This window comes from Equus quagga, chromosome 13, assembly GCF_021613505.1.
Source record: "Equus quagga isolate Etosha38 chromosome 13, UCLA_HA_Equagga_1.0, whole genome shotgun sequence".
NCBI classification, from domain to species: domain Eukaryota; kingdom Metazoa; phylum Chordata; class Mammalia; order Perissodactyla; family Equidae; genus Equus; species Equus quagga.
The window spans coordinates 40,618,043-40,629,762 of record NC_060279.1 but is presented as its reverse complement, the minus strand read 5'-3'; the positions used below and the strand labels follow the sequence as shown (position 1 = coordinate 40,629,762).

Sequence of the window (11,720 nt, the reverse complement as noted above, 5' to 3'; positions counted from 1 at the left end):
TGTCTTCTCTTCTCTGTGATCCCCAATGTCTCCCCGGCTCAGGGCCTCCGAAGCCTCTCTTTATGATGCCAGGATGGGCTTGATTAGGTGATAAGGGAAAAGCTGCTCTGAGGACCTGATTCCTTCCAACTGCAGGGCTGGTGGAGCTCCAGGAGGGTCCCCTCCAACCACAGTAGCCTTGTCTTTTTCCCTACTGAGCTATACTAAGGTTCTCACTGTCTCTGTGTTCTAGAAGTTGAGAAAGGTGGGGAAGCACAGCTTTGTAGACTTGTTGGAACCCTAGGAAGAGGGACAAATCTCCATCCCACAGAACTGTTCTTCTGTTAGAATAAGGAGTTGGGTAAAATGCTTGAAGAGAGTATTGAGACTCTCCCCCAACATATATAATGCATGCTCATTGAACTCCCTCCTAGGGAGGGGAGTCTGGTTCAGATCCGCCCTTTTGACTTACTGCATCAGTTACATGCTCCCTTGTCCAAGGAGTCGATCTGCTGCCTGAGGACCCTGTCCTGTCACCAGGCCCGTGCGCTGGGCCAGGTGAGTGTAGAGTGATGAATGGTGGGGCTTATTTATTAGAAAAAACACTAATGTGTAACTTAGAAAATAACAAGAAGAAAAGGTGGACAGACTCTAGGGAAGAATGGGGCTCCCATACTTTAATACTTGTCTTCTCAGCTCTGTCACCACAGACATCAGGGTGGAAAAGCACCTGCTCCAGGATGATTGGAGTCTTAGGTGTTCACAGGGAAAGTGGGGGGCAGCAGGGCACAGCAGGGGAGTGAGGAGCTAATGCTCCTGAGATTCAGGCTGAGAGGTGTCTGCGTGAGGATGATGGACTCAGCAGAGAGAGGTTCTGGTGAGGATGGAATCTCTAATTAAGATGCTCAGTCCCCTCGTCCCCCTCACTGCTGCTGACAAGAAACAATAGCCATTGTCTAAGTGGCCTGAGCTTATCCACTCTGCCCCGTTCTAAATCACCTCTCTGCTGAGTCACTTTCTTTCGTTTATGCTCTTCCTTATTTTTGCCAGTCTCATTATTAATTGAATTTTCAAGTCCCTGTAATCATTTTGGGCTTTTAAATATGTGTTTTTGGTCATTTCTACAAAATTTATGACACTGTTTTGTTATTTTCTTGTCAATTTTCAAGAGCTTGATATATCATGGATTTTTTACCTTGATCTGTCTTTGTTAAAATATTTAATGAATTAAATTTTATTGAGTGTATTCCTAATGACTTTTGTTATAAAAACATTTTTAGTTTTTGCGTAATAAATTATGTCTGTCTTTGCCTTTATAGCTTCAGGATTTCTTGAGCAGATTAAGAAGTTTTCCCTGTCCTTAGTGTTTACATGTCAGCAAACAAAACAGACACAGCTCCTCCCTCAAGAAATAAACCAGTATAAAATGGGCCCACTGAGCAGGGGAATTTGGTTATTCTGGGGGTGGGGATGCTTAAAGGGAGGTGAATCCTTGAGTCTGTGTCAGGGGCTTCTGCTGTGAGTAGGAGCAACTCACCGTGGCCTTCCTTCCCCACTGGGCTGTTATCTGGGCTCCTCACACTCTTTTCACAGGGAGCAGAGTCCCTTCCCTATCTTGCCCTCCATACACAGGAGATCTCCTCATCTAATATTTGTTTTTAGTTGCATCTTACCTTGTGTTTGGTATGTGTGCCTGTGTGTTAGAAATTACGTTCTGCCACTATATCAGAAACTTAAAATTGCAGTGATTTAAATAGAAAGCAGACTATCTGCACTCGTGTACTATGAAGTCAGAGGTAGGCATCCCATCGCTGCTGTGATGGTTCCATGGAATCATAGGAGAGGATGCTCTTCTATCTTATTATTTCATCGTTCGGGCGCCTGCTTCCTACAAGGCATCTGTGATCTCAGATTGCTGATGGTGTTCTGAGCAGCAAGGCCACGTTTTAGGTGGGAAGAAGAGAAAGGGTGGGTAAATGCTATCCCAAGGTCATCAGTCCTTTACTGAGCTTTTCTAAAGCCCAACAGGTCCTTTAATCTCATTGGCTGCCTGGATGCACGAGAGAGGTGGACAAGGGTGGATTTTTGTATCTGGACCTTGTTTTGTGTCTGGACACAGTGTAGAGATTCTGTAGTTAGGGACAAAGGGGGAGAATAAACAGTGGGCACACAACCAGTTGATCCTAGTTGTTACCACTTTCAGGGAAAGATGGCTGCGTGGCTGGGTATCTGGAATCAGTGACACAGACCCTCCCAGATGTGCTTCCTTATATCTGGAAGAGTCACACAGGTGGCCCTTAATATAAAACTTAGGAACACCATACCCACAGTGACACCTGCATGGGCTGTGAGGTGTGCACCAGGGCAAGACCAGGCAGAAAACTGATTAGGCAGGAAAGTTGGGAGTTCCCAGAACCACAGCAGGGAAAGTCTGGAGTGCTGTGCGGAGCTCCTTGGAGACAAGCACACAACCTGGCTTATCCATACATGAGGGAGACTCGGGGTTACTTCTGCCTGCCCCTTACGTCTGTCTACCAGTCTCCCAGTCACCCAGTCAGAGATGGGCCAAGGAAGGTCTTGATCAGTCTCTCAAGGGCAGAAAGAGTATGAAGCAGAAGCTCAGGGCACCTGAGGCTCTGACAAGAGCTGTGCAAGCATAACACACGTTAGGCTTTTATAGCTCCGTCCCCTTAAAAATAATCTAGTAGGGCATTACTATTATTATCCCTTCATTATTCTTTTAAAAAATATTAAAACTAGATTCACATAATTAGGCCTCTATATTAAGTCAAATCCTTTTCTCAAATACTGAAATACTCAATATAATTTTCATAGAGTTGCACAAAAAGTACAGTGTGGTTTTGGAAGAACTGACTACTCTATAATATCCCTTCTTCCCTCCCAGAGGAAAAGTCTGCTTCTCTGTTCAAATTTTATTTTATATCTAAGAGCGCAGTTTTGTAGTTTCCTTGATATAAGCTTTTAAGTTTTTATTGAGGTGATTTTTATTAAGATTTTTTTAATGAGGAGATTTCTGAGCATTTTTTTGGTTTTGTAGTTTATGAAAAATGTGATTTCCTCTCAAAGCTTCAAGCTAGATTTTGCTGTTTTATAGTACTTAGTTTGAGGGATTATTTTTTTTTAACTAACTTTAAGGATTTTCTTGTTTATTCTTGTGATGTTCTAGATTTATAATCATGCTAGATGCAAACAAATATATTTTGTTTTCTTATTTTTAATTACTTTACCTCTATTTCTGTTTATTTTTATTTCTGTTTGCTAGACAATTCAGGCCAATGACAAATTAAAATGGTGATAGACATTCTTTATCATGTAGTAGAAATTGCTTTCTCCCAAAATTTTAAATGTGTTTTCAATTGGGACTTAGTGTTGAATTTTATCAAATTCCTTTTCAGAAAGGCTGGGTTAGTCACGTCTGCCAGACTTCGAGCGCTGTGGGGGCAGGAAATTTTTCTGTTTTCCTCTGATGCCTCAGACCAAGAACAGAGCCTGTCATCTGGTAGCTGCTCAATAAGTATTTTTTGAGTGAATCAGTTGATGAATGAATCAATGGGCCTTTAAGCAGAAATTTTCACTACAATCATAGATTCGTAGAGTGAAGAGAAAGTTTAGATGAAGAAACCGAGGCACAGAGCAGTAAATTGACTTACAAAAGTCACAGATGAAAGTATTGGCCAAGTTGGGACTTGAGCGCAATTCTCCTGGCTTCCAAGCTAGTGCTGATTCTCAAAACCTCATTTCTTACCTGCTCAGAAACTTCAATGGCTTTCCCCTGCTCATAGAAGGAATTTAAAATAGTATATTAAACAGTCAAGGCCGTTTATAGTCTATTCACAGTATGAGTTCCCAACAACACAATTAGCCCATCAAAATCCTCTGCAGAAATTGCGCTGGTCAGCTGCTTGCTGGCTGCGCTCACCTGGCTCTCCCACGAAACCCTGCCTCTTCCCTCTCCATTTACCCTGGCTGCTTCTAACTAGTTAATATGGTGCTGCAGCTGGAAGGATGCACATAAATATTTTTATGTAATCGTATTTCTGAGTTTTTCTTTAACATTTATTTGCTATTTCCTTCAGTATATCATCTTTTATCATTGGTCAATGCATCAGTCATGATAAGCGGTTCAAAAATATTTGAGTCAAATAAAACCTTAAAATTTGCAAGATTTAGTATGTTTCTTTTTTTCTGGGAATAAGGTAAACTGATATTTTTCAGTTCTTACAAAGGAAATACTTCTACACATGGGATACCAGTTTTCCACAAGAACATATTTTTAGAACTGCTATATGTATTTCAAAGTCTTATCTTCAGTTTGCCCACTTCTAAGGAGCCTTCCCAGATCCGTTCTGATGGCAGAACAACTTCCTCTCTGTCTAGTCTGGAGGTTTTTGACTTTCCTTGCACTTTAGAATCATGGGAGAGCATTTAAAAAATACTGCTGCCTTGGCTCCATTACCACATATGCTAGTATTAGACATTATTTTTTTCTCCTTTTTCTTCCCCCAATATTATTCCTTTCTGGGGCCAACCAGAGGGAGCACACTGTGAGGTCACCAAGGTCCTAGATAATATTGAAGTCTTCCTTGCAATAGAGTCAGATGCCAAAGGGATGGAGAAGAAATTCCAAAAATACCAGCACCTAATCAGCCTTGTTTATTAGTTGCCCTCATAAGATTCCAGTAAGGCTGAGTTTGCGGCTGTCCCTGTAGGCTGATGGGAGAGGAGAGAAAGAAATAATGAACATCGTGGCTCCAGGAAAGGGGAGGTGGGAAATGTGGAGGGAGATTCCACTGGAAGTTGTCACCAGGCACAAGTTGCCACAGCAAATTCCAAAGAATGTGGGGACCAGAGCTGATAAAGGACCTTTGCCTGGGACAATGGGCATGAGGAGCCCTTAGGTTAAAGGTGTTTGGGTCCCCCATCAAGCCTCTGATAAGAGGCAAATGTGGCCCTCAGGAGGTCTGAGGATCTCTGTTTTTCCAGGACTCAGCTCCATAAAAACTTGGATCTCTGATGAAGTCTGGGATGGCATTATAATGGGAAGAGGGGCAGGATTCCATGGGTACGGGAATCCGTGTTTTGGAGAAACACAAGTGGGTGGGAGGGTAAAAGGATGATTAAGGATTCCTGTGAGTTGGGGTTATCGGAAATACAACTCAAGTGAGAAAGGGTAAACAGCGGGAAAAAGAAAGGGTAGAATGATTTTCACTTATGCCGGAATCGCTAGAAAGCACTTCCAACGACATTGAGTAGAAAATTCTATCTGGTAAACCTGAGTCCAAAGAGGGTCAGCCAGGAGCGGGAAGGGTAGAAAGGAAGCATTGGGCCAGAAAGAGTTCTTGGCATTTTCGTTTTCTCAACACTGACCCTCTAAGGTCAACAGCTCTGGCAGCAACCAGAGTCTTCAGACTCTCATTGAGGCTGCCACAGCTCTGCGGCTAATGTTGGTGGCCTTTGTGGTGCCTGTGGTAGCTCAAGGAGTAGTTGTTGCCAGAGTTGGATCAACAGCTACCACCACTGCTAGGAAGACATGGGAGCTGGGCACAGACAGGCATGTTGGCAGACCCTTGGGAGGGACTCTCACTGCTGCTGGATTGGCTGGCAGGATTCTCATCATGAATTTAATCAAGTTGAGAGTGAACTAAACGGCAGAACATACCTATAAACCTAGTATAAGGATGCTTTGCTTTTCCCAAACAACTCTCCTTGTGCTTGTAAATAATGAACAAAACCATTACTATTCATAAAGACATTACCCGTGCTACCATTTCCTGGTTGTCTCATGGCCTTGCCAGTGAACAAGCGCTAAGTCAGGTTTCAACCCTAGTCTGCCACCATCCCAGCCATTTTTCTCTGTCTTCACACCTAATTCAGAACTATGTAATTATGATAATTCTAAACATTTGATTTGTCTTTATTATGTGACATGCACTCCTCTAGTTGTTTCATATGTAAAAATTTACACAAGTAACAATTGATTTACACAATTAATTCACAGAATTTACACAACATTGCTTTTAGGTATTATTATCCACACTTCACACATGAGAAAACTGAGGAGGCACAGACAATTGAAGGAAGTTACCTTAAGTTTCATAGCAAGTACCTGGTTCTCAGAATTCAAACCCATGTAATTTGGCTTCAGAGTCTGTGTTCCTAATCAGTACTCTGAAATTGAACTTGGAAGGCACACACTATTTATAGTATGTGAAATTCAAACAACTTAAGGTAAGTTCTGCTCAACAAGCTGGACTCAGAGTAGCTGTTCTCATGTTTTTTGGCTCCAAGTACTGTTGTTTCCGGACTAGTTCTCATGTTGCACAAAATACCCCTCTATTTCTCATGCCCTTCTCTTCTGCCTTGCCCTTTTGTCTTTCCTGGAAACCCACTCTCTCAGTGGGGTTATTTGCCTGCCATCCTGCTGCTCAGAGCCCCTTCCATGGCTCCTGTAGATAAATTCTCAATGATGACAGATGAAGACAAGAACAGGTGCTTGAGAAGACAAAACAGATGAGGGGGCAGGAACAGGGCCAGGGATGCCTTTGATAGGGGATGCTCTCCAGGCTTCCTGCCGGTTCTAGGAGGAGCAGGAGGTGACTTACTCATTAAGGGTGCATGCATGGTTATTCTTGATATTCTTATTTCCTCCTCTCTCCCCTCCTTGGAAAGGCATGGGAGATTCCAAGCTGCCCCGCCAGATTCTGATGGCCAGAATTTAGAAATGACTTCACAGGTGACTATGCACTCATTCCTTCTCAGGAGACTGGAGGTCACACCCTCACCTCCAGGTCATCTCTGTGAGCTGGTGGTTCAGGACTGGGGTTATCTGTTTTCAGTGGGAAGGAGAGGTTGAAATGAGCTAAGAGACAGATTTTATAGGAAGAAACTTTAAAGTTATTAACTCATTACTTGTGGAAGATAGAGAAGAGAGGTGAATGAATGACATTGATAAAGTCTCATGTCTGGTGGATAGGAAAGGTGATGTCACAAAGAGACAACATGTTTTGGGGGTAAGTGGGTTTTGAGGTGGAGCAAATTTGAAGGCACAGCAAAACTTTTGCATCTTTAAAGACATTTGGTGGGATTAATATGTAAGTCAATGAATTTCTAGGCAAAGGAGAGGTGGTTCAAGGAGAGTATCTTAAATAACTCCCAGGTCATTCTTTTAATAACCTTTCATTTATCCATCCATTCATCTAATCAGTATTCCATAAGCAATTGCTAGACAAGCCAGGAAAAGAAACAAGGAATAAGACCTCATTCAGAGTCCTCACACTCTGGTGATACAATGACTGTGGACCCAAGAATACCTGGAATCCTTAGGCATTAGTGTGAAAGGCCATGGGACTGATCCTCGACAGTGGCTGGTCATATCGGATCACAAAAGGAAAGGACATTTTATCCCCTGAGACTGGTTTTGTGGGTTTATGAGTCCCCCTTCATCTTTGCAGTGTTCGATCCAACTCCATATGCACACTTCTGTGCTAACGCATGGCCTTGCGACACACATCCATGCACATGCTTCACACACACACACACACACACTCATAAAGGCACAGTCTTTCTCATTCTCTCCCTGCATGGTTACTATCATCTTTGTCAACGAGAATGAGGAAACCTAGAATGGCATCGCTGAGGCCATTGCCAGGTAATCTGGTGTCCCAACAATATCATTGGGATACTGTGACTCAGGAGAGTGCCAGCCTCAAACTCATCTTGCATGCACATGGCTTTTCACAGTGGTCTTCAGAATATCCCCTGGATTGTGAGTCCCTGGAGGCTGTGACACACGTTATTTACCCCTGTTATCTTGAATGTTTGCACAAAATGTGAGCTGAAAACCTTGTAGGTGATCAAACAGTATCTTTTTGGTTAATCGCTATATGCATATATTTTTTCACTCTTTTTTATTTAATCTAATTTTTTAATTTAATTTTCTTTTTGAGGAAGATTAGCCCTGAGCTAACATTTGCTGCCAATCCTCCTCTTCTTGCTGAAGAAGATTGGCCCTGAGCTAACATCCGTGCCCATCTTCCTCTACTTTATATGTGGGATGCCTGTCACAGCATGGCTTGATGAGCAGTATGTCAGTCTGAGCCTGGGATCGGAACCTGTGAACCCTGGGCCGCCCAAGTGGAACGTGCAAACTTAACTGCCGTGGCATGGGGTTGGCCCCTCATTTTTTCCCCTCTTAATCAAGAGCAGGGGGCTATATCTGAGACTAGAAGATAAATAAATTGAAGACGAGCATCTTTTAGTTGATAGAAATTTAGAGATCATATACTCTTACCCTCTGGATAATGTGTATGTAAAGGAAAGGACTGTCTCTGCTTTTCAAAGCTGTATTCCAAGTTCACGCTATACAATAGGCCCTCAGTAAACGTATGATGAATTAATTTCATGAATTAATTAATGGGCCAAGTTGTCTAATCTGAAATCATATTGGAGTCCTTACTCTCCTCTCATTCACTAACAAAATTAAATGAACCATTGAATTTCCATCACCCTCTTGACTAGAAATAATTATGCTTCTCAGAGCCCTGAAGGCATTACCTACATTCCCAGGAGAGTTTTCACTAGCCTATCAATATTTTGAAATAAAATTTTTGAGGGCAGGAACTGAATATTTTCTGTCTCTCCATCTCAGATACCACGTAGGCAAAATGCCTGAATCCAGCATACAGTATTTTTTAAAACTGACATTTTTAAAGCATCTTTCGTGTGCCTACTCCTGTACTAAACCCCATTTAATAGTCCCTAAAATGCAGTGAGAATAGTACTAATTCGCCCATTTTACAGTTGAGGATTTATACTGTCTAAGTGAAGTCTTGACGTCACCCAGCTCATAAACAGCAGAGCTATAATTTGATCCCTGATGTCCTGATTCCAATTTGAGGGATTATTTCCTTGTAATAAAACCGTTTTATAAAATAGTAGACATTTGATTTCTAAGAGAAGAGGTTTAATTATAATAATCATCATCACCAAAGGAATATGAGGAAACTACTTGATCACCCAATGAACCTGTTAGCAGTGACCTGCGGGCGGCCGGGGACACGCCATCAGGAATGAGGGGCTGGCCAGGGAGGGATGGATGTGTATGGAGGAGTGTATCCTAGGAGGGAAGCAAATGGTCCCTGATTCAATGCCCCAGAGACACCAACCTGGCCATGAAAGCAGGGCTCACAAAAACATTCTTGGAGATGAAAGAAAAAAGGAATAAAACACTTCCATAAGGAAGCTGTAGTGTGGACCGCTGGTTTCCTCAGAAGTCAGTTCCTGAGTCTTTGTCCAGGCACTGGCTCCTTGGGGATCCCCAGTCAGCTCCTCAGGGATTCAGCCTGAGGAAGGCTGTGACTCGTAAGGTTCCTCTAGATTCCAACCCTGGTTGGGGTCCTGGGATCTCCCGAGGCCTCCTGGGAGGAAGGCACAAGAGGCAAGGGAATGTCAAGAATGACCCAGTGCGTACCTAGTTGTGCAAGAGCCACTTTCTGCCCCTCCCAGAGCCAAGCCTGGGGCCTATAAAAGACGTCTTGGCTCCAGCATCTCATCTGTTCTGACTCCTCAGGGACGAGTCTGTGCTCCTGCCTGGAAACAGGTGAGTGGGAAATGGAGCCCAAGGGGACTCTGAGCTGGATAGAGAGGAGTTGACAGCTGAGAGGGGAAGAGCAGAACAGAAGGGCGGGGAGGAAGGAGGGAGGATGAGAAAAGAGTTGTATCTTTGATTCTGTCCTATAATGAGAAGAAATAAGACTCAATCTGACCCAAGTCTCTGAAAATCTTGCCTTGGACTTGGAGAAGTATGGGTCTCACAATTTTGTTAGGGATTTATTCTTATATTAAGAGAAAAAGCACTTGAGTCGGGTGTGGATGCTTTATGTAACTTATGTTGATTAAGAAATACTGGCTATCTATTGAAAAATAGAATAAGAAGTTCCTATTACATCTGACTTTTCAAACCATAGATTTTTATTCAGGAGAAAGACTTAAGTTGTTTCTTTTTATTTACTGATGTATGCATGGTAGATATCGTTAACCATCACCATATGATTTAATTTTAAAAGAAATTAAATTACCATCCTTGGTTTTACATAGCTAAAGAATTTCATGATTAACTTTCAGGTTGAAAAGTCCCACCAAGATGTCCTTCCAGCAAAACCAGCAGCAGTGCCAGCCCCCTCCCAAGTGCCCCCCAAAATGCTCACCCAAGTGTCCTCCAAAGTGCCCGCCCCAGTGCCCAGCCCCGTGTCCCCCTCCAGTCTCCTCCTGCTGTGGCCCCAGCTCTGGGGGCTGCTGCAGCTCTGGGGGTGGCGGCTGCTGCCTGAGCCACCACAGGCCCCGTCTCTTCCACCGGCAGCGCAGACACCAGAGCTCCGACTGCTGTGAGTATGAGCCCTCGGGGGGCTCCGGCTGCTGCGGTGGCTCTGGGGGCTGCTGCTGACCGGGAGACTGGGCATCACGAAGCAATCCTAAGGGGAAACCTCAAGGCAAGGACCTGCTCTAGAGTTGCTTCTCCTACTCCCTCTTCTCTTCGTGGAACTGATGGAGCCTATGAAACGACCTGTTTGTTCTCATCACCCAAGTGTCCATCCTGGATCCTGATCTTCCTTCCTCTTCTCCCTCATACAACAATAAAGCTCTGTTGCCTACTTAAGAGGTCTCCTGGTTGTTGTCAATTGTTTCATTCCATTTGACGCTGTTAAAGCCCAGAGCCCCTGTAACGCGCTGTAAGATGCTCTGGTAAGTGTGGAATCTGAGGAATGCTTAAGCTAGGAGAATTTTCCAGAGGGGCAATCATCCATGGGCAACCTCACAGTAGTATACCAAAACTTATTTATCCATTCTACTATTAATGGGAATTTAGTTTGTTTCTGGTTTTTGACTACTACTTCGAATTCTGCTATGAAAATTCTTATATATGTCTCCTCCGACATATTTGGAAACACATCCAGGAGTGGGATTACTGGGTAGTCATATTTTCAACTGTCTGGATAACAAGAAACTGTTTTCCAAAGTAATTGCACCAATATCTACTCTGATCAGGAGTATATGTGAATTCCTGGTGCTCTGCATCCTCGCAGTGGTGGTATTAACAGTCTATTGGAATTTTGCTAATGTGGTGGGTGACAATATATCTTATTATCTTTTTAATTTGCATTTCCTATGTTAATTATGAAGCTGACCACCTTTTCGTTGGCCATTTGAACCTCCTCTTTCGTTTAGTTTCTTTTTAAGTCCTTTGCTCATGTTTCTATTATGTTGTGTCTTTTCTATGATGGTGAGTGCTGTTTTGGTTCTCTGTTACAGGTTCTAGACTTTTATCAGGTATCTGTAATGCAAATATCTTTTCCCACTCAGTGGATAGTTAGCTTTTTAATGTCTTTAAATTTTCATTTGAATAACCTAAGTTCTTAATTTGTATGGAGTCCAATTTATTTCATCTATATTTTCCTTTGTAATAAATGCATTTTAGGTCTTACTTAACTAATCCCTTGCTTCTCAGAGGTCCTGAAGATTATCCTCTATGTAATCATCCAAATGTTTTATCATTTACCTTTCACATTTAATTTTTAATCTACCTGGAATTGATTTCTGAGGATCATAGATCTTTCTTCTCTGTAGATAACCAATTACTCCAGTAAAGTACATTTATATTTTGTCCTTTTACCACTGATCTGCAATGTCACCTATGTCATATATCAAAGGTACAAATGTGTGTG

General features: G+C 42.7%; 1 long non-coding RNA gene across 1 annotated transcript; it reads left to right on the top strand.

The window, feature by feature from the left end:
* Positions 1–9,402: 9,402 nt before the first annotated feature.
* LOC124250854 (uncharacterized) lies at positions 9,403–10,654 on the top strand. The gene is made up of 2 exons (XR_006891638.1): positions 9,403–9,598; positions 10,123–10,654. It is a non-coding gene; the product is annotated as an uncharacterized LOC124250854 (long non-coding RNA).
* The last annotated feature ends 1,066 nt before the right edge of the window (positions 10,655–11,720 follow it).